Genomic DNA, 23,328 nt, shown 5'->3' on the forward strand with positions numbered 1-23,328 from the left:
TGTAGGAAATAAACAATAATCCTAGACTTATGATTGAAGGGTAAGTGGACTGTCATTCCCCGTTCAGGTAGACCACAAGGCAGACTGGAGCTACTGGACGCTCACAGTGGTGGGTGAGGTTGTTTGCCACCAGTGTCCTGGGATTCAGCCTACTGCGGCTCTCCAAACTGGGACGAGAACAACCCCTTCTGCACTTGACTGTCGGGGTAGAGCTGTCCAGGTGTCTTAGGGTGTGGAGAGCAGAGACTCAGAAATCTATAGTCACACAATAGGAACAACAATGTACTGTGCAGCCCAATTTGTGTCTTTTTAGACAATGATAAGTTTGTAAATCATAAGAGAACTAAATACTGTTCAGACAGAGTAAGCATCTACTCGGATGCACTCCGGGGTTTATTGGGTTACTTAAAGAATGAAAACATGGAAGTAATCATGGTTTAAGCTCAGGTGCAAGCTCGCTTCCGAGGATTCTGTGATCCATAGATCAGTACGTAGCAAATGACTATTAATTTCCTATGTGTGGTCAGCAATCTCTGATAAATTGTCCACTTTGTTAGCCATAAGTTCAGTCAGAGTCTCTCAGGCATATGGAATTACCAGATGTGGTGTGCAATCAAAATGACCAAGCACTGATTTGTGGGCTAATAAGGCACGCAGCAAGTTATTGTGTGAACCGGCTCCTGTTCATACAATGTTGCCTTCTCTCCATGGACAGCTGTCTGGTGCAGCAGTGTCTCCATGAAGACTCCCCCAGATGTCTGCGGCAGTAGCCACGGTGGAAGGATCTTCTACCTTGGCTCTGCATTGAAGGTGTTATTGCAGAAGTTCAGTGAAGATAGAGACAGCAAACGACATCTGCCTCTTTCTTCACGGCCGCCTCAGAATCACGCAGTCTTTACTTTGCATTTGGCACTTCACTGGTCTTCTTGACGCTCTCCCACATTCACTCCAGTTTCAAATGTAGCCAATGAATTCCCTGAACTGTAATTTCACTCCCGGAGGCCTCATGTTCCAATATCTTGATCAATAAAACTCATGCAATCACTTCTTTGTAGAGCCTTGGACTTATCCAAATCAATTTCATATTTCTGGGCTAATTCAGCTAATCTCTCATGTCATGTCTGTGAACATAAACAGTAGTTCATCTTCTAGGTAAGTGTCTTATTGGGTTAACTCGAGTTCCCAAAATCATTTCATTTTTTTCCAGTTTCAATCTAGAGACATCTAGTGCCCTTTCTCTCTCTGGTGTTTGAAATGTCCTCCCACTGTATCCTGATTTTTATTTGGAGTGTCAATACTATTTAGCCAATCATCTATTTTTTTTTTAGCACTAAGACCATGTATTTCTGCTGGAGTATTAAGTAGTATCTCTCCTCAAGAAGTGTTTGGATTTGCATGATCTGGGGTATTGCCAATGGCCATTGCAGAATCTGGCACAGTCAACATTTGGAACAAGTAAGATCTAGGTACAGAAAATGGTGGGGATCCCTGAGAAAACCCCATCTGACTTGTCATTGGGTCTGCAACACATGTAGGAGTTATCTGTCTTCGGGACCGAAGGAAGTCTTCTTATTGTTGGATTCCCTGAATTATTATTATTCGGGACACTCCTGTCTACATGAACAGTAGGAATGGCCAATGTATGTGGATTATTTCCTGTCGCCCCTGAACCATACAGTGGAACTACAGGAACTGTCAGTGCGTCTGGAGTAGTTCAAGCATTTGGGTTCTGAGGGACTGTCATTCCTAAATTTCTCTCTGTCTGATTAGAATTTTGCTCTAAAGGTACAGTAGAAATTCTCATTTCCCATTGTCTCATTTGCCCCTTTTGTTTGAACCACTTTGTAAGGTGGTGAATGATTCAACAATAGTTAATTTATAAAATCATCATTCGAATCATTCTGACAATTGTCATCCTTATTCTTAGTCTCCCTTGTAACTCTTTCCTTTTCTTTTCTTATGGTTTACTTTTCCCTTTTCTTCATTAGCTAACGCAGGATTTAACAAGTTCCCTTAATTATGTCTGCTCTCCAAATTTTTGGTTGGTTATCCCATCTAGCATCTGCACAAGTTTGCAGCAATTTTCTAACCCTTCACTTGTATTTTTCTTTCTGTCTCTGATGTGCTAATTGCTCCCAAGCATTTCGTGCTTCAAATTGTGCAGGTCTAGGAGGTGGTTTCATCTCATAGAGTATCTTCCTCAAATTTTCAATAATTATCAAATTATGTGTTCCATAAAATGGAAATGTTAATGCACCCTCTTTCTCAGTGACCTTGTGCCATTGTTCAAGCCAAAGATATGTGTGAAGCCCTACATTTGATATCATATAATAACCTAGAGTACCTTCGGAAGGAGCCTCCACACCCTTTCTAACTGGTATAAATGCATCTCCCTTCGCCAAACTTTGCATGCTTTAAAAACTTTAATTTTTTAATCCAATTGCAAATCTTCACAGTAACTTTTTGTTCACAATCAGGAAGTAATTCTTCACCCACATCCCTCTGTTCCGCGTTCACAACCAGTACCAGAGCAGCTCTCTGTGACATAGTCCATCAAAACCAGTCAGGCCTTACACCAACCGACCTATACCAGCGCGGCACAAAGTGACGTCATTCTTATTCCTTGCAGCAGCTCACCCTCCTTTACAATTTCTCTCGTAGTTACTCTCTCACTCAAACCTTAATGCAAAACAATTCAAGTGATTTTCAACAACAACTTTGTATTCTTCTCTAAAGGTTTGGGGTAATCAATGACTTCCAAAACAGTTCGGAGCGACAATTTCCGGCCTACTCTAACACACACTCTTGAAGGAAATCTCGACCAGTACATCTCGCTCAGATTGATACAGTTCCTCCCTGCATGCATGAGAATCACTTTACCAACCTCTCACAGTCACACAAAAGAAAGTCCCTTACTGATAGTACTAGCAATGACGTCTCACGAACAGCACAGCTTACACAGCTGACAAGAACAAAAAGTGTTTTCTACACTTTTTCATATATCCTGGGATCTTAGGCTACAACAGACTTGATACCCATCTCAACTTCTTAGCATTCTCCACATTCACACAACAACTTCAAGAATTCTCTGCGAAACACTTCAAAACAAAATCATCTCAAGTCACCCAATCTAAGCAGAAAAATTGGAAAGCGCAACAGTATTAATGCTCACCTATCTGCTGAGTTGGAACAATGCTGGAACTCCACTAATCCTCCGAACTAGTCATGGGATCGGAGCTTGGGCTGTTTCTCGGCAAGTTCATAATGGTACAACCTAATTCCCTATCCCTTTTTTCCTGAGGACCAAACCGTCTTCTGCTACCAGCTTTGCTGTGACATTTTGTTTGCTCTAAATTGAGGCCGATCAACCTCTGGATCCATGCATAGCATTTCACTGGGTAACCAGGTTATAATCAATCAACATTAATTTACAACGTAACTAATTTGGCCTCACAAATTAGTACTGAAGACAGAAATAAAGTTCACAAGTTTTAATACAAAGGAACAAATCTTAAGAAGAAATTTAGACAAGTTAACATGAGTCAAACCAGACACTCGGTAACAGCAATACAAACCGTCAGTAAAAGTATCTAATTCTCTGAAAACAGGCGACGGTCTATTTGCTTACACATCAGTGCAAACTAAAGTCCTCTAGCTAAGTCAAACTAGGGTAAATTAGGAATTCTCCTATTACCTTTAATGAGATCTAACTAAAGAACATAGGGACTAAAGATAAGGAGGCAAAATAGGACAAAGTATTGAAAAAGTGAAGAGGAAGGTGTCAGCATTTTAGAAACTTTAGAAAGTTAAGTGTAAGCCTCAGCCACATTCAGCAACGGTATGGGGGGAAAAAAGGTCTGCATCTCTCCAAGTCCAAGGGAATCTGCTGTCCCCTCAATTAGTAAAAGCCTTAGTTAATACGGTAAAAAAAGACAACAGAGAACACCTTCCTAATCACCCACTGTAAATCCATTGTGCTCTCCTGTCCCATAGTGACACTTCAAAGATCACTTGTTGTGCCCAGGGCAGTCCTTTGAACACTGGGGCCCTTGGTCCTCTGGTCATCTTTTGCAACATGAATGAATAAGATAAATTCCCTCTGCTCTTGAGTTCCTCACGTTCTACCTTCAAGGAAATTTCTCAGACTCTATTTGTAAAACAATAGCACATCTACTTCCAAATGAACATTTTATACGAATGCACCTGCAATATAATGACACGTTAGCAAAAACGACAGTTTCTCACGGTCAGGAAATTCAGGCCTAGTCAAGTAAATATTAGGCTAATGCATTTTAAATTCACATTATACTGTGCACATTTTAATTTCTACATTACCATGAATGTGAATTATATTTTCTCAATCAGGATTAAATGATACAGTAATACGAATGCAGACTTTACTATTACATAAGCATAGGTGTGATGTAGAAGTGCATTTCCATCATTAGACTTCAGCCATTAATGTCACATTACATAAGTTGTTATAATTTTTCATGGAAATACATTCAAATAACATGAGGATGGTTAAACATTATTTCAATGATTACCCTTCACTTAATTAAGTCAAGTCACTTACTATATATTTCCTAACACTATAGTGAATTCACTCTATTATGAAATTCGAATGAATTAATTAGAAGTGAAAACACACATTATAGGAAATGTCATGGATGATAGTGACGTCAATAATGGCAGTAAATTCTACGCTGCTCCTCTCTCAACAGGTAGGCAGCTCGCAAGGTCACTGCCAGAGCCACAGTTTCTTCCAGTACTGGTTGCAGAAACCAAGCTTTGTGTCCTCACTTACATGGGGGTGGCTGTCAGCTATACTAATCTTGGAACATAGTGGCTCTTCTTGTCAGGCTGCAAAGCAGCTTGAATTAAAACACAGTCAAGAAGTTTGGGGCCCATTTTTCTGTGGTATTTTTAGACAACGAATGCTAATTTACTGCCTGTGTTTAGAAACTGGTTTGGCCTGGTTTCTATTGTAGTCTGTTTTCCTCTGCTGCACATACAGGGTCTTTTTGCGAGGCGAGTGCTCCTCACTCCAGTTAATGATGATGCTGGCTCTAAGCAGGAATACTAACAACATGAGCACAATAAGTGTGAACCTATGAGCCTGGCTCTGCAGCCTTCCCGAAAGGCCAATCAAAGGAAAACAAAGAACTCAGCTCTCCCCAGAAATTTCTCTCTCACTAGCAATTATCTTTGCTGACTCCGCCTCTCACCTCCACTTCTCCACCATCAAACAAATGTGATAGATATTTAAAGTCCATTCAGTAATCTTCTGCTAAAAGGGCCACATAGACTTTCTGAAAGACAGTCCAGACTGATTCACTCCACACTTCCATATCCAGAGTTACGCCCTCCTTTTCAGGAACGACAGCAATACACTCCATCTTGTGCCATGTCAGACCTGGGGCAGCCCAACATAGATCCGACTGGTAACATCATTCACACACATATGGAAACAATACAGAGTCGTGCTACCTTCCAATATTAATACACCTGACTCGAAATTCGAACAGGGATGCCAATGCAGGGTCGGGACCTCATTCTAATCTATTTTAACGTAGGGCTTCAAATCTGAGAAGTCTTATTGTAAAAGGCTTGTAAGGCAATGGAGATCCAAGTATGATCAGGGTGCCAAGGCAACCTACTGGACCTCTCTGAAAAAATACCATGCTGCAATACGGATGGCCAAACAACTTTTCTAGCCACGTCCATCTCTGGAGCTGTAAATAGACCTCGTGAGCTGTTCAAAATTGTGAACTCTTTCTTATCTTCTTCAGCTAAAAGGAACTTTCTTGCACCCTCCATGGAGCTTGCGAAGACCTGTCAGACTTATTTTTCCAAAAATTAAAACCATTTATGAACATTTTCCAGGTCCGTACCCAACCAATCAAGGCGATACGACCACCTAGCCCTGTACTCTCTATCTTTGCCTCTATAACCCTAGAGGAATCTGCTGCAAATCCAACCCTCCTAGATCCCTGCCCTCCTGCCATTATAAAATGGGTTGCCCCCATGGTGAATCAGGTTTTAAATAAACTTTTAAATGATCCCTTAGACCAGGCATTGGTTCCTTCTGGTTGGAAACAAGCCTTCTTGCTCCACCTGTTGAAGAAGTCATCGGCTGATCCTAACGGTCTCAGCAATTTTAGACCTATCTTACTTCTGCAGTGGTGGGCTATCTACGTCATCTTTATTGGTTCTCAGTGACAAAAAGGATACATTTCAAGGCACTAATTTTTTCATTCGGGCCTAAACCCACACTGGCCCTCTTTACCTCATGCGGAGTTACAGTCCCTATGCCCAGGCTAGATTGTTGAGATCAAACAATTCAAAATGTTTCCAAATCCCACACCTTCCCAAGCCCAGAAGAGGGAGTAGACCATTTGTTTTTCTGGTCTCTAAATTGTGGAATGATCCCCCGCTGGCTATGAAAAGCAGCCTGACTGAAACTGTTTTCAGAAAAAAACATCAAAACATATCTCTTTGACTCCTGCGTGGTTGACATTTAGGTTTGATGTAGTTCAAGTTTTTCTAAGATGACCTACTACCGCCAGGATGTCACTTCGGAGGTAGCTTCGCGCTCTTCAAATGTATTGCATTGTATTGTATATGGTGAGTAAACAGGGCCCACATAGTCTATTATTTCTTGCTCTAAAATAATCTGCCTCTGATATTTACATTTATTTATCTTAGCCTTCATTTGTAAAATCACAATATACGACTGCAGAACTATGAGCTGAATGAGGGTCATGTCAATCGGGTTAGAGTGGGAAGAGCTATATTATAATGTACCTCTGACCCTGGTTCCCAGGCAGGTCGCTCCCCTCACCGCCACGCAGCCCCCAGTGTGACCGCTCTCGCTGCCGTGCCCTGACTGCCTGTGCCCGCCTTCTGTGACCGAGCGCCAGTGTCCTCTCTGATTTTGTGCCCCGAGTGCCTGTGTCCGCTTTTTTTATTCTGTACCCCGAGTGCCTGTGTCCGCTCTTTTATTCTGTACCCCGAGTGCCTGGGTCCCTGGTATTGTTGCCCTGATTTGTTCTCCCTTACTTTTGTTGCCCTGACTGTGCTCCTTTTTTTCCCCTCATCTCGCCGCGTCACCCCCTCGCCGCCTTTTTCCCGCCGCCGCGTCCCGGTAGCTCCGCCCCCTTGCACCCCATTGGCCTCCCCGCTCCCACCTCCCAGCTGCTCCTCCCTCCCTCTTCCCCTCGTATGGAGGCCGCGCCTGGACCGCGCCCAGCGCCAGACCCCCTGGCCCCCGCCGTTGCCAGCCCACCTGCCGGACCTACGACGCCGCCACCCTCCTCGCACTCAACACCAGCCGGATCCCCGGGTGCTGCCGAGCCGCCCCAAGACGCACCCACGGACCCTTCGCCTGCCAATCCTGCAAGTTCTCCTGCATTCGGACCCGCACCGCACCCGCCAAGCCAAGCACCAGCAGCAACCACCTGAAGTGCATCCTGCTCAACACCCGCTCCATCCACAGACACGCCGTGGAACTCTGGAACCTGCTCGACACCACATCTCCAGACGTCCCCTTCCTCACAGAAACCTGGATGAACGCTTCCTCAGCGCCCGTCATCGCCATCGCCATCCCGGACGGATACAAAATCACCCGGAGGGACCGCGTCAACCAGACAGGAGGAGGCATCGCCATCGTCCACAAGAACACCATCCGCATCACGACCAACTCCGACCACACCCTCACAGCCGCCGAACACCTTCACTTCCAGATACACACCGACCCCAAGACCACACTCAGAGGCACCCTCATCTACAGACCCCCAGGACCCCGCACACAATTCAGTGAAGACATCGCAGACTTCATCAGCCCACACGCCCTCCCCTCCGCTGACTACATCCTCCTAGGGGACCTCAACTTCCACCTGGAGAACAACAACGACAACACCACCACCACCCTGCTGGACAACCTCGCCAACCTCGGACTCAAGCAACTGGTGAACACCCCCACCCACTATGCCGGACACACGCTTGACCCAGTCTTCTCCAACAAGTACATCTCCTTCAGCCACTCCACCGGACTCCACTGGACAGACCACAGCTGCGTCCACTTCATCTTCAGAAGAACCACAACTCACCACCACCCACAACAGGCTCCCCGCAGGAGCTGGAACAAGATCACCACCGACCGGCTCTCCACATCACTGAGCCAGAACCCTCCCGCCAGCTCAGCGGACCCCAACCAAGCAGCCAACAACCTCACACAGTGGATCACCAACTGCGCTGACAACCTCGCACCTCTGAAAACCCATCCCATCAGGCCCAACAGCAAGAAAGCCTTCTGGTTCAACAACGACCTCAAGAACTCCAAGAAGAACTGCCGCACCCTCGAGAAAGCCTGGTGAAAAAACCCGACTACAGACAACATGACCGCCCTCAAGCACGCCTCCCGCAAACACCACCAGCTGATCCACACCACCAAGAAGACAGCATTCAAAGAACGACTAGACAACAACGCACACAACAGCAAGGAACTCTTCAGCATCGTCAAAGAGCTCTCCAACCCCAGCGCCGGAAACAACGACATCACTCCCTCACAAGACCTCTGCGACTCACTCGCCTCGTTCTTTCACCGCAAGATCGCCGACATACACAACAGCTTCGGCGCACAGACCACGCACCCAACCACCAAACCGACGCCCCCCAACACCACCCTCCGCGCATGGACCCCGGTCAGCACCGAAGACACCATCCATACGATGAACACCATCCATTCCGGATCACCAACCGACCCATGCCCCCACCACGTCTTCAACAAGGCCGACTCCGTCATCGCACCCCATCTCCGGGACATCATCAACTGCTCCTTCAACACCGCCACCTTCCCGGAGAGCTGGAAGCATGCCGAACTCAGCGCCCTCCTGAAGAAACCTTCAGCAGACCCCACCGACCTCCAGAATTACCGCCCCATCTCGCTCCTCCCGTTTCCTGCCAAAGTCATCGAGAAGACCGTCAACAGACAGCTAGCCGCCTTCCTCGAGACTAACGGATCCCTCGACCACTCGCAGTCCGGCTTCCGAGCCAACCACAGCACCGAGACCGCCCTCATCGCAGCCACTGACGACATCCGAGCCCTGCTCGACAACGTGGAAACAGCGGCCCTCATCCTCCTGGACCTCTCCGCAGCGTTCGATACTGTCTGCCACCACACCCTAGTGCAGCGCCTCAGCAATATCGGAATCCAAGAGAAGGCACTAGAGTGGATCATCTCGTTCCTCGCCGGAAGAACCCAGAGAGTCCGCCTCCCCCCGTTCAGATCCGAGGCCACCGAAGTCATCTGCGGCGTACCACAAGGATCATCACTCAGCCCCACCCTCTTCAACGTCTACATGAGCCCCCTCGCAGCCATCGCACGCCAACACAACCTCAACATCATCTCCTACACCGACGACACCCAGCTGATCCACTCCCTCACCAACGACCCAGCCACCGCCATAACCAACCTGCACGAAGGGATGAAAGACTTAGCCGAGTGGATGATGAACAGCCGCCTGAAACTGAACTCAGACAAGACGGAAGTCCTCATCCTTGGATCATCACACTCTGCCTGGGACGACTCCTGGTGGCCCCCTGCCCTGGGCAGCGCACCCAAACCAACGGACCACGCACGCAACCTGGGCTTCATCCTGGACCTCCCTCTCGATGACCAGACAAGTCAACGCCGTCTCATCATCATGCTTCAACATCCTACGCATGCTCCGAAAGATCTTCCGATGGATCCCCACCGAAACCAGGAAGACGGTCACCCAGGCACTCGTCACCAGCCGACTGGACTACGGAAACACCCTCTACGCCGGAACCACGGCCAAACTACAGAAAAGACTCCAACGCATCCAGAACGCCTTCGCACGCCTCATCCTTGACATCCCCCGACACAGCCACATCTCCGGACACCTGAGAGACCTGCACTGGCTCCCCGTCAGCAAGAGAATCACGTTCCGTCTCCTCACCCACGCACACAAGGCCCTCCACGACCTGGCCCCAGGTACCTCAACAACCACCTGACCTTCTACACTCCCACCCGCCAGCTACGATCGACCAGCCACGCCCTCGCCGCCGTTCCACGCATTAGAAAAGCCACCATGGGAGGAAGATCCTTCTCCTACCTGGCAGCCAAGACTTGGAACTCCCTCCCCATCCACCTCCGTCTGACCCAAGACCACCTCTCCTTCAGGAAGCAACTCAAGACCTGGCTGTTTGAGCAGTAGCGTTCCCCCCTCCCCCAGCGCCTTGAGACCCTCCGGGTGAGTAGCGCGCTTTACAAATTTCTTGATTGATTGATTGATGTACGCACCTAGTGGTTAATGTGATAATTTCTGATGCCTTTGCGTCAAACTGGAGGGTCGCTAATTTGAATTCTCAGTGCACTAGGAAATAGTGATTTGTATATTTACAGTGCTATGACGTCCCTATATATGAGAGACAGCATTTTGAATAGGTAAGCCAATAGTGTAAAGAAAGAATTACACAAAGTATAAAATATGCACAAAAACAATTGGTTGGGCTGTACAGAGTATAAATCCAGCAATTTGCAAAAAGATTGAGTGTATAAGTGCTTACTGTACTATCAGATGTTATATTTTTAGGTGTTGGTTAGACATTGCATGCACGGTCTCTTCGAGACATGTTGTTTGCAGCCAGTGGAGTTACGGCTCGCCGCTAACTTAGCAATTGTTCGCTTCAAGCACACTCTGGTTTTCTTCGTTCCTGTTTGTTCATAGCATGCATAAGTTATGCTTCTTGCTGTGTTTGGCCCTCTCCTAGAGCACGGACCAACTACTTGTGTTCTCTGAGTACTCCATAGCAGTGCTCATGTTTTCACTTGTGTTGTATCCCCCCACCTGTCCCCATCCTTGTTGAATCTTTCTGCCTCCCACCCGCCCCATCACTGTTGCTTCATTCCCCCTCCCGCCCGTCCCATCCCTGTTGCTTCTTTCACCCTACCGCTCGCCCCATCCTTGTTGCTTTATTCCTTCCGCAGATCATGCTGTAATGTGTGTCTTTTTTTATCCCCCTCCTCACCTATCCTTGCTCGTGTTTCTTTATCCCCCCACATGCCCTCACGCCTTTTCCGGACAGGAAACTAAAAACTTCTATAGATAAAGTATTTTGTTTCGAGTTTTAATTCCGCCCCTGCAGATGGCAATCATTTATAGGACATCCAAACAAAACATCACTGCAGACATGTTGCTGCTGCCCTGGTCTAACAGGAGGAATAGGATAACTTTATTTCCGCCCCTCATTCTGATTAAAATAAAGATGCTGCCAGATTTAAGGGCTGCAGGAACACCACTGGCTCCTGAGGAAGGGTGAGCTGTCTTTAATCACCAGCAGAGCCCGCCTTGAGCATTCTAAGCAATGATCAACCCAACCGCCCGACGCAGGAGTCATCTCAAGAGTCAAAGAAACAGCTGTTGGATGCCTTTCATAGGGGTGAGTGGAAGGAGATAGAAACAACATTGTCTCACCTCCCAGGCAGGCGGCTCCCTCAGCACAGCAGGAGGTATGTTGCCTACAGCAATCCAAGCCCTTTAGGGATCACTGGTCAACACAGCCAACTGATGCAGTCTGTTCCCCGCACTCAGCTGGCCTGTGAAGATAACAATCTTCTTGGCTGATCATGGGCAACCAGTAAGTTTATACACTTTCCCACATAAAGTAATGTAGAAAACCACATACGCATTTAACACACTACAGTGTTTCACCTTAGTACCTCAGACTATAATATAATATTAAGAGGCATTTACTTAACTTTATTTAAAATGAACAATTTAAATATGAATTTTGAAATATTTCTGCACACGCCCTGATGACAACGCCATTGGTTAACTAAGAGGCAATGGAGTTGTGTGCACCCTAATTGTGGCCTAGACTACATAGCGGAACATTATATTGTATAACATAAAACACAAGATCTTTGTACAATGCACATCTTAAACTCACTTATTAGAAGGTGATCTGATATGTGACAATGTGCCCAAAATAGACTGAAATAATATATTTGCCTAGGATCACACAAATAGCAAGAGTTGTTAGAAATGGATTTCCTGGTTGGCTGAAGTATGCACGCAGGCCAGGCAGGGATCACCACTCTTGTCACGTTAGCCAGATACACACGAAAAGATAGCCTGTGCTCCCCCCTGGTAGCTTGGCACACAGCAGTCAGGCTTAACACAGTGAATACACCACAAAAAGACTCCACATAGGTTTAGAAAATAAATCACAATTTTATAAATAAAGACCAAAACGATAAAAATCCAATAAATACAAGTCAAGATATTGATTTTAGAATGAATAAAAATTCTGTAGCGCTTTGAATAGCGCTAAAAAGGGATTATTTAGTTGTGCTGGAGCAGAGTAAAACCAAAGTTTAGGCCACCCGCAAGGAAGTACGGGCTGGCTGACAGACCCACGCAGGCCCCGGTGAACAAAGTAACTTTTTTGGTCACAACAGCGAGATGCATTGTAGGATGCGTTAATGCAGGTCCCGCAAGTGTAGGATGCATCTATCTTCTCCATGCTACGATGGCGATGTGCCAGTTCCGCACATGGGCCACTATGGATTGGTCCCATAGATTACACGCAGACAGGAGATGCGTTGAAATCCATGTTGCAAGCATCTGGGCCAACTTCCAGTGAGCCAGACACAGCAGCTGGGGTAGAGATTTTGATATCCCTGAGTCTCAAGCAACAGAAGGTAAGCCAACAAGCCTTTGGAGCACACATGCTGAAAAAGGAGGAGTCCAGTTCTCCTTCAGCAAAGACAGAGAGCAGCAGGCATCAGGGCAACAAACAGAAAAGCAGACCTTCCAGGCCAGCAGTCCAATTGAGTCCCTGGAGCAGCACAGCAGTCCTTCTGGCAATGTGCAGTTGCAGTCCCAGCAATGTCTGATTATAGAGCTCCAGAGACCCAGTACTCCTACCCCAAAATGCCTCTGAAGTGGTGTTGATGGTCTCAAAGCAGCTCTCTCAAGTACACTGATCTCCTTTTTCCCAGTGTAGCTATGGGGGGTAAATCAGCCCTTTATGTGGAAGACAGGACACTACCTATTCAAGTGAAGTGTTAGCCCCTCCCTTCCATTCCACCCTGGCACGGCATCAGAATGCACATCTCTGTAGATGGGTGCTCAGACTTACCTATCCCTTCTTTGTTTGTGGTTGTCTAGAGGGAAAAGCACAAAGTGCAGCCATCATTCAGACACACCACTCTCAAAGGCCTTTAAAAAAAAGTGGTGAAGCTGCTCCCCTGCCGAACCTCTACTGGCGAAAAACTGAAAAAATACAACCCTGCTGATTCTCTACACTGCCTCAAACAAAGTTATGCTAGATTCCTCCCTTGGCCCCAGCTGACCTATCACAATTACGAGGGTGAAGAAACAACAGCAGTTGCTGGGAGGCACAGATCAGTGACTCCTTCATCGTCCCCATCAGCCAGCCTCTACCCCAGCCACTTACTTCAGTGGTAGTATTCCAATCCCATCCCTGGGACTTTGTAAATAACTCCCCATAGGGATGCCTATACCTGGAAAGCAAAACCCATCACACCCACAACTTGCTGTCACTGGCCAGGCTTATGCCTCCAGGGTCGAGGAATACTTTGAGAAGGGCAATGTGAACAAAGCAGCCTCAGGTCATTCGTCCAGCTCCTCCCCACCCCCCAAAAAACATAGATCAAAACTGGTTTGTAACAAAGCAGCAAGTGCAGTTTGTTTCCAGCTGCTCGGTCTTCTTTTTTTTTCTCTTCTTTCTTGCTCCAGTGTGGTAGGGCAAATGCCCCTTTCACCATTTAACCCCAGCCACCCCTGGTGTGTACCATGCATGTATGTAGCTCCTGAACTTTTGTGGGGCTGCATAATGTTAGTGATACTCTGCATTATCTTCACTCGCTGCATGCCCCGCCCACATTGCTTTTTTAGAGTCACTCCTCGCATTGAAATTCTTTGTAAAGCATATGACCCTTGTAGAAAAGATTATAATGTCTTTGACACCACTTGGTATTTGGTGCATAGTATCCTATACCTGACCCAAAATAAAACGGACCATGCATAATTTACTGTACTGTAATACTTCCTTAAAATGTTGCTCATTTTGCCCATCTTTCAGCCCATATGAAACTAGTACCACCCACCCCCACCCTCTTGACCACACAGTTCCCCGGATACAGCCAGCTATTACATGATCATGTGTCAAGAGAACTTACAGACATAATAGGACCTTTCCTGGTGATGGAACTCTGACTTCCTGGTTGTCACTTCATTGGCTCCAGTCCCATCGCCACTCGGTCTGCACAGAAGCCATGAACTCTGGTACATTCCCTGACCTCATCTGTTGGAATGCCAGGATGCCCCTGATTTCCAATCCCACATGACTGCTCTAGAGTGTTCTAATCTACCCAATCTCCCTTCCTATCCGTACCCCTTTTCTGAGGGGGACACAAACACGCTACTCCCACATTCATGAGATCACCCCACAAACAAACATCTCTCCATCAAAATAATGTGTAATCTTCATTTGCATTGGTTTCAACAGGTTAATCTATGCTCCCTCATCAGAGGCTCAAAAGGATAAGAGGGGAGCAACCCATATTTGAACAACATCCCCATATCCATCAGGATGGCCGCAAAACCTGCACCTCTTTAAAGAACCATACATCACAAGTGCATTAACCGTCCACAAACCAGTAACCTCTCTTATCGCTCATTAACTATATGCTTGTCTTTGACCATGTGCAGCACCCTGTTGCCTTTTGACCAGGTATGTGCTATAGAAATACAATATACATAAGATACAAACATTGATATTGGCATGACTGGTGTGCCCTGGCAAAGTTTCTCTCTCCGTTCAAATACCTGCCCAGCCCTGTGCTGGTAAGCTGTGCTGGCCTCCAATCATTGTTTCCAGCCATGGAATGGGCAACCATCCATCATACAAGCCATTGCTTCAGTCTTTGCCCTTCAAGGCCAATGGTCACTAATTGCACATTGTCATCCAATCTGCATCTTTTTCACTTGCTCACAGGATAGTTCCTATTACAACAGAGTGTCTTGCTGACTCCCAACATCACCCACCAGTCATTTGACTGACATGTTAACCTGCTGACATGACTTGCTGCCTCCATCCATCTTCAGTGCCCTTTCGGATGAGTTGACTCCCTTCCTCTCCTGGCTCACATTAAGAACAGAAATTGGATTTGCATTGATTCCTTGTTGCTGTAATTTCTCAGGATTCATCTGCATGCTGCATCAGCCTAAACTTGAATTACTGTTGTTCAAAGAGCAATGTTTCTGTAAATCTAAGAGTGGCTGACTGATTTATGGAGGTTGGACACAATTAAATAGGAAGACTTTAATTTGCTGTATGTCAACTAGATTGTCTTAATGCGTTGTTTCATGGGCTGTACATAGAAAGAGGGGGTTTATAAAGAAGTGGGCTGGACTGTTGGGCTCTGCTGTCTGAGACTGTGGGTGGCTGTATGTTGACTGTGATCATGTTCAGCCTGTGGGTGCGCTTTATGTTCACTCAGAGCTTGTTCAGCCTCTGGGTGCGCTATATATTCATGCAGACCTTGTTCAGCCTGTGGGTGCACTGTATGTTCACTGCGAACTCGTTCAGCAAGGGATCATGGTTCTTTTTGTGTTCTTATAGCACAAGGTTTGGATTTGGAGGAAGATGTGTGTTGTGGGTTTGGTCTTAGATACTAGGAGAATATAAAGGTTTTTCTGACAAAAATCTATTTTCTATTGCCCAAAAGTGCTTTACAATGGTTTTGTAGAGAACAAGAGTTCCTTTTATTGTGTATCTTTAAGACTGTTGTTTGGAAGATGGGGTGTAGTGTGATTCATGTTTGATGCAAATAAGTTCTTGGTTGAAGCATCTCTTTACTTCCTTTCAAGGTATTTGCCACAGACCAGCCAGGTGATATGGCTGCCACCCTCGGAGAAGCAAAAAATAAATAAATAAATAAACATCAGGTAAGGTTTCCTATGGCCCTCAGTTTATTTTCCCCTTTTTCCTCTCTAGACTTTTTCTCAGTTTTTTATATCTGTTTAATTCCACAATTTGGCTCCCTCTCCAGACTATCCTCTGGCTATTTAGCTAGTGATAATAGAAAAAAATTAAATTAAACCAACAAATACATGACTTTTTAATGGTCTGGCCTCCCCATGGTACTGCAAACCTACCCCTTCACTTTCTGTGTTCCCACTGATGTGGCTGACCATCCGCGGACCCTGGTACTCACCTGACTGAGCCACATTACTCGGGAATGTGAATATGGTGGGGTCCTCATGCAGGTCTGATCCCTTCCTGGGTTGGGAGGCACTGGGCCTTGAACTCTTGCCTCCTATATTGCCCAGCAGTTCCCTAACTATCAGCGCATTCATCTCCTCCTCTACACCACATGATACTCTCCTTTCTTCGACTGTTCCTTCTCCGTCTTTGCTCCCTGGATCTGATTTCCGCCTCGCCACGACCTCCCTTCCTGCTCTTTTCTGTCTTGTCTGCACCTTCAGAAGTGTTGATGGATCCCTGTGGTGAGAGTTGAAGATAGTCTTATTTTTCGCTTTCCTCTGTTTGTTTTGTGTTTGTCTTTTCTTGTCCCTTTTTGATTTGCTTTACTGTTTTGATGTTATTTTTCCCTTTTTTTCTTGTATTCCAGTGCTTGGGTCCTGTTAAAGGAGCGTGACAAGCTCCAGACCACCAAGTAAGTTCTGATCTTCCCCACAATTTGTAACTGTGAATTCCACTGATCTAACTGGATGCAGCCGCAGCAGAAAATTGCATTTAAAGCAGTGATTACAACAAGGACAATTCCTTTGTTGAATAAAATGCCCCTTCAAGGATCGCTGAAAGAGGAACAGATGAATCTTCTAAGTGGGCAGGGAAGTAAACAATATCTAATAATTCAATAAAGGTGTTACAAACATCTTACTGTGATGCCAGCCGTTTCCACAGAAACAATACATTGTTGGTGTTGGATGCTTTTGAGAATCTATGTTGCACTGTACGTATAACTAGTTTTTCCTTTTTAATTGTGGTCTCACAACTTTGGGTCCAAGCTCCCTATCTACACACTGCTCAAGAGCTGTTTTACCCATGTCAGAAATGCAATTCAAATTGATTTCCTACCTCAATACTGTAAATGCTTTCTTTCTGCAAAGAAAATGGTCATAAATATTATTTCTGTGTGTTCACTTACAATCTCTAACTTTATTTCTACAGGTCACTGAAATACAAACCAAAAAAGAAATGTACTTTTGTGCAACACAATGAATGGGATTATTTTGAAGAAAGTAAAACATTCTACATTCTAGAGCTGTAAACAGAAGCACATTCTTTGCACAAGGAATGGTGAGGAAGGTGGAGCAAAAGAAACTACCAAATGTCAAACTGATTTCTCACATCTCTTATGTTAATTATAAGTTGTCAAATCCTCAAAGTAAAATGACCAGAAACAATTACCAAATTTACCATTTCAAGGTAATTAAGAACTAAGAACAGTTGATATCCACGCAGTGCTCTTATAAGCAGATGATTCAGTGTTGTAAAATTGATTGAATGATATATGAGGAAAGCATTCGAAACAGAGCAGTATCCGTACACATCATGTGACAGAATTGTCAGGACGACCAGTCCCCTCAGTTTAAAAGAACAGTATATTGTCTTTGTTTCCTGTGGTTTAAGAGGATAGAACACATTGTTTAAAAGAAAGTAATTGTGAAAACTCTTTCCCTGTTGTCACTACAGTAAAATCGTTGGGTTATCATTTTTAATATAGAAATATTTTCTCCACCAACTCTGTCTCTTGGGTTGATCCTAATTGTTTCAAAGTGTCCCTGCCCGCCAAAGTAGATCATGTATCTGCTGTGGCTTTAGCCACATAGCAAAAAAGCTTGTACTGCGACACTCTACTGCATAGTCTATTGAAAATCAGTGTGGCATGTCCTAATCCGGGATCATTACCTCTATGAGCAAATGTATCTAACATGTGAGCACTAAACCCCAAAGAACCTTCAGTGCTTTTGAAACTCTGAAATCAAATGTGATAAACTGGAGTCACAAAATAAGTCTAATTCTACTTGAGAGAACTCTCCTAGACATAATTTGGAGAAAATGGCTCCATGAGAGACATCTTGATAAATGCAAGGGCTCCTAGGTGAAAATGTATAAGACAAGTTAGATAGGCTGCCTTTAATGGTAGGAAAAATGATCTCCAGCTAAAAGCTATCATTAGCTAAGTAAAAAATTTTGGCAGAGTATGTGCAGTGCATTTTCAGAAGTTAACGCTGAATGTAACGTAACAAGTGTAGACTCTGGAATCAGATTCAGTCTTAAAATGGCCTGGATCCAGGAACAACCCCTACATGAAGATACTGACATCTCGAATAAAAGTAGTGAACGTGAGACCAGCTTTTGTTATGAATCCCACGTCACTAAACACGAGAAAACTCACACTGGACAAAAACCTTATCAGTGCCCTGAATGCCAGAAAGGTTTCCATCACAAATCCTCTCTCTTTCAACATGTGAGAATCCACATAGGGCACAAACCTCATCAGTGCTCTGTGTGCCAGCAAAGTTTCATTCGGAAATCTGGTCTTACTCTACATGAGAGAACTCACACTGGGCACAAACCTTATCAGTGCTCTGAATGCCAAAAATGTTTCAGTTGGAAATCTGGTCTCACTCAACATGAGAGAACCCACACTGGACACAAACCATATCAGTGCTCTGAATGCTGGAAAAGCTTCAGTCAAAAAGTGACTCTTACTAAACATGAGAGAAGTCACACTGGAGAAAAACCGTATCAGTGCTCTGAATGCTGCAAAGTCTTCAGTCATCAATCTTTTCTCGCTAAACATGAGAGAACTCACACTGGACAAAAACCGTATCAGTGCTCTGAATGCCAAAAAGGTTTCCGTCATAGATCCGGTTTAACTCGACATGAGAGAACTCACACTGGACAAAAACCGTATCAGTGCTCTGAATGCCAGAAAAGTTTCTGTGACAGATCTGGTTTAACTGTACATGAGAGAACTCACACTGGGCACAAACCTTATCAGTGCTCTGAATGCCAAAAAAGCTTCAGTCGTAAATCTGGTCTCATTCACCATGAGAGAACACACACTGGACAAAAACCTTATCAGTGCTCTGAATGCCGAAAATGTTTCAGTCAGATATCCGGTTTAACTCATCATGAGAGAACTCATACTGGACAAAAACCATATCAGTGCTCTTTCTGCCAAAAATGTTTCAGTTGGAAATCTGGTCTCACTCAACATGAGAGAACCCACACTAGACACAAACCATATCAGTGCTCTGAATGCTGGAAAAGCTTCAGTCAAAAAGTGACTCTTACTAAACATGAGAGAGCTCACACTGGACAAAAACCGTATCAGTGCTCTGAATGCTGCAAAGGCTTCAGTCATCAATCTTTTCTCACTCAACATGAGAGAACTCACACTGGACAAAAACCGTATCCGTGCTCTGAATGCTGGAAATGTTTCAGTCAGAAATCTAATCTCATTCAACATGAGAGAACACACACTGGACAAAAACCGTATCAGTGCTCTGAATGCTGGAAAAGCTTTAGTGAGAAACAAAGTTTAATTCAACATGAGAGAATCCATACTGGACACAAACCTTATCAGTGCTCTGAATGCCAAAAAAGATTCAGTGTGAAATCTGTTCTCACTAGACATGAGAGAACCCATACTGGGCACAAACCATATCATTGCTCTGAATGCTGGAAGAGCTTCAGCCAGAAATGTGTTCTCATTCAACATGAGAGAACTCACACTGGACAAAAACCATATCAGTGCTTTGAATGCCAAAAAAGCTTCAGTCAGAAATCTGGTCTCATTCAACATGAGAGAACTCACACTGGACAAAAACCATATCAGTGCTTTGAATGCCAAAAAAGCTTCAGTCAGAAATCTGGTCTTATTCAACATGAGAGAACTCACACTGGACAAAAACTTTATCAGTGCTCTGCATGCTGGAAAAGCTTCAGTCAGAAAATAACTCTCATTAGACATGAGAGAACTCACACAGGGCAAAGACCTCATATTTCTCTGAATGCTGGAAAGGCTTCAGTTAGGAAAAAAATCTCACTAGACATGGGAGAACTCACACTGGACAAAAGCCTTATCAATGCAATGAATGCCAGAAAAGATTCAGTCTGAAAGCCAGTCTCATTCAACACAAAATGATCCACACTCGGTAAAAACCTTATAATTGTTGTAAATGCCAGGAAACGTCCATCAGAGATTCAGTTTGTTTCAACATGAGAGAGCCCTCAACCAGAAAGAAATATATCAATGCTCTCAATGTGAAAAAACTTTCAGTTGTAAATGCAACCTAGCTACATGAAAGAGACAATGTAAAAAGGCACAAAGGTGTCAAGCTATTGATTGTCTTAATAACTGTCTTGTGAGAAAAGGACACACCGAAAAATGCACATGCTTCAATTAGTCTAATTCTTTAGTAATTATTTGTGGCTTCACTCCATTCATTGTGTTTTGCTCCCAGTGTGCCAATGAACCATCGCTCTGACCCGGAAAGTCCACTGGATCCTAACTTTGAGACCAGGCCCCTATGTTCTGCAATGCAAGTAACCTTAAACTGTTTCCAGCCTTAATGAGCCTCACCAGGAAGCTGCAGCAGCAGTCCCTTTGTCATATGTCTCTGGGGCCAACGTCTGTTCATGTCTGTGCCATTTATGGCTCATCAATGGGAAAAATTAAAGATGATGGGAGGACTGATCGTTAATCTCTACAACATTCCACTACCTAATTCTCTAAATTTTGTGCAACTACAGACAGGTCTAGCCATATGTAAACCATTCTTGGCACCCCCCCATAAGTAGTCCTAAACAATTTTGTTCCGAGGGTACACAGCCCAGTATTACAAAGATTCACGTTAGTGGTCTCTTTCCATTTCCTTATTGCTATAAATGGAAGCAGTGCCCCCTCTGCCGAGGAAAGTTTTATGACCTTTAGACTCACATCAGATACATCCAGTAGAATCTCACAAACAATCTGGCCTAGTCATAAACTACAAAAGGACGTCTAAAGTAGTACAAAATGCTATTCACAAACCTACTTATGGACATTCTGCCTCTCCTATCATTTTCTGTGTGTAGGTCTCTGCCCTGACTGCAAAGTTTCTGTACAATTAAGTGTACATTTTAGTAGTAAATGTGAGAGGAACAGATGGGAGTGACTTGAAAATGGAAAATACTTGTGACGAAGGAGGGAATTCAGTTGGGACATGCTCTCACTTTCAAAAGTGTAAGCCTATTGCTACTCACAAACTGACCTTCTAAAGTAAAGTACCTGCAGGCAAAAAGGACCCAAAAAGAGCTGTTAATATACTCCAGCTGAGAGTTGGAGTAAATCCAGGAAACACATGGCCAATCACTGATACTGCAACAACGTCCCATAGAAAATAATAAAGGTAGGGACTTGGAATAAAATCCCATCAGAAATATTGCTAAATTACATTATTTAAACTAGTTAAAAATCAATATAGATGTCCAGTATAACGGAGTTTTCTTTAATACCGTACATCAAATTTAATGAGTAAAACCATATAAATGTTACTTTAGGTGGAAAGGTTTTCAATGGAAGCTTAAAACAAGTTTACATTTAGTATATTCAAAGTAACTAAGTTTAAATTTAAAAATATGTTATTGAGGCTATAACATGTAAATATTTGTAGTAAAATATTTTCATTTACATTTTTGTACTTCTCCCTATGCTTTACTGTAGAGAGATCTCCACCAAAAGGACATTTATAGGGGAAAATGTAAACAGTTAATTCAGTTTTTCAAAATATACATTTTTGTTAAATATCACTGCAAATGTAATTTTATATATATATTTGGATATATTTATATATTGTTTTACATGCAAACAAAATATAAAATAGTGCAGCATTTTTAAATTAAATATTTAATTAATTTAACTATTTTAAATGATTTTTTAAAGATTTGTTTAAATACCTAAAGTAAAATGTTTTGTATTTACTTACTATGTATATGAACTAACACTCACAAAAAGGTATGTATACAATTAATTGAAATTATTAAGAACAAATTAGTCACATTTATTTTTCGATCAAAGGCGATTAACATATTTTACCATAAAATATATATGTAAAAGTACATTTTTTGTATATTCTACTGAATTTGTAAATATTTTTAAAAACGCTAAATAAATTACTATCATTTAAGATCAGTTCCAATAGAGCTTTATCTTAAGCCCCTGCATCCATTATTTTCTATGGCAGGATGTTGCAGTTTTAGTGGGTGGCCATGTAGGTTGCTGGGCTTCCTCCTGCTCCTTTTTGGCGGTAGTAACTTACACTTGTAAGTTTAGCTCCACTCCGTACTTTACACTCGTAAATGGTGAATAGCCAAAAGTAGATTACTCATGGGTATAAGCTGCCATTGCAAATAGTCTCCAGGGTATCTGAATGGATGCTGGTATTTGAACTGCTATTGGAGCAAATCGAAAGAGCCTGCTTTAACATCAGACCACTTGTCTAAGGCATTTGTATGACTAAGGAGTGGCAACAAATAACATGAAGTATTATTTCTGTACATGCTACATCATTGGGTCTCATGAGGGACAGTGATCACAACTCTTTGATATTACAGTGCTATGATCATAAAATTTTTCAATGTCCTTAACCCTGTTATCAGTATTTACTTCCCTTTTCCTTCTTTTCCTTTATTTTGTTGTGTCGTGTAAAGCTACTTTGCTGTTTACTGGTTCTGAGGTACTCTTATTCTTTGTGTGCATTTTTACATGATGAACAGTTTTTACCCTCGCTGTGCGGCTGCAATGTAAGCACCAAAAGCCCAAAACCTAAGACATCAGCACCTTGATCTGCCTTTATTGGTGTTTTACCTTTCCACTTGAACAACTGAGCTAAGGGTCGAATCGTTGATCGACCTTTGAACCTGTTGTGGTATACCTTAACAGTTACAAGTTTCATGTTGAAACCCTCAGGGTGAGCTTCACTACGCTGCTTGTTCTCATACCACGTGGCAGCTGTTTTAACTGCCTGAAGTTTCACATATTTTCATGGCCGTAGATTCAGGTTGGACTTGATGACCAAACTCTACTTTGTTGTCATTTTGCACTTCAAGCCACTTCTGTGCAGCTCGTCACCTTCTGAGAGTGATACAGTCCAAATCCTTGCTCCAAATGCCAGTGTTAATCATTACCGGAGACTAGTCTTACCAGTACCCCCCAGGCATGGCTAATTATGACAACTACTGTTTTGTATG

At 43.9% G+C, this 23,328-nt stretch overlaps 1 pseudogene; it reads left to right on the plus strand.

The window, feature by feature from the left end:
- The window catches only part of LOC138299230 (zinc finger protein 850-like), a 161,856-nt pseudogene that overhangs the window by 25,764 nt on the left and 112,764 nt on the right, over positions 1-23,328 (plus strand).

The sequence above is a fragment of the Pleurodeles waltl genome, chromosome 6, assembly GCF_031143425.1.
Source record: "Pleurodeles waltl isolate 20211129_DDA chromosome 6, aPleWal1.hap1.20221129, whole genome shotgun sequence".
NCBI lineage: Eukaryota > Metazoa > Chordata > Amphibia > Caudata > Salamandridae > Pleurodeles > Pleurodeles waltl.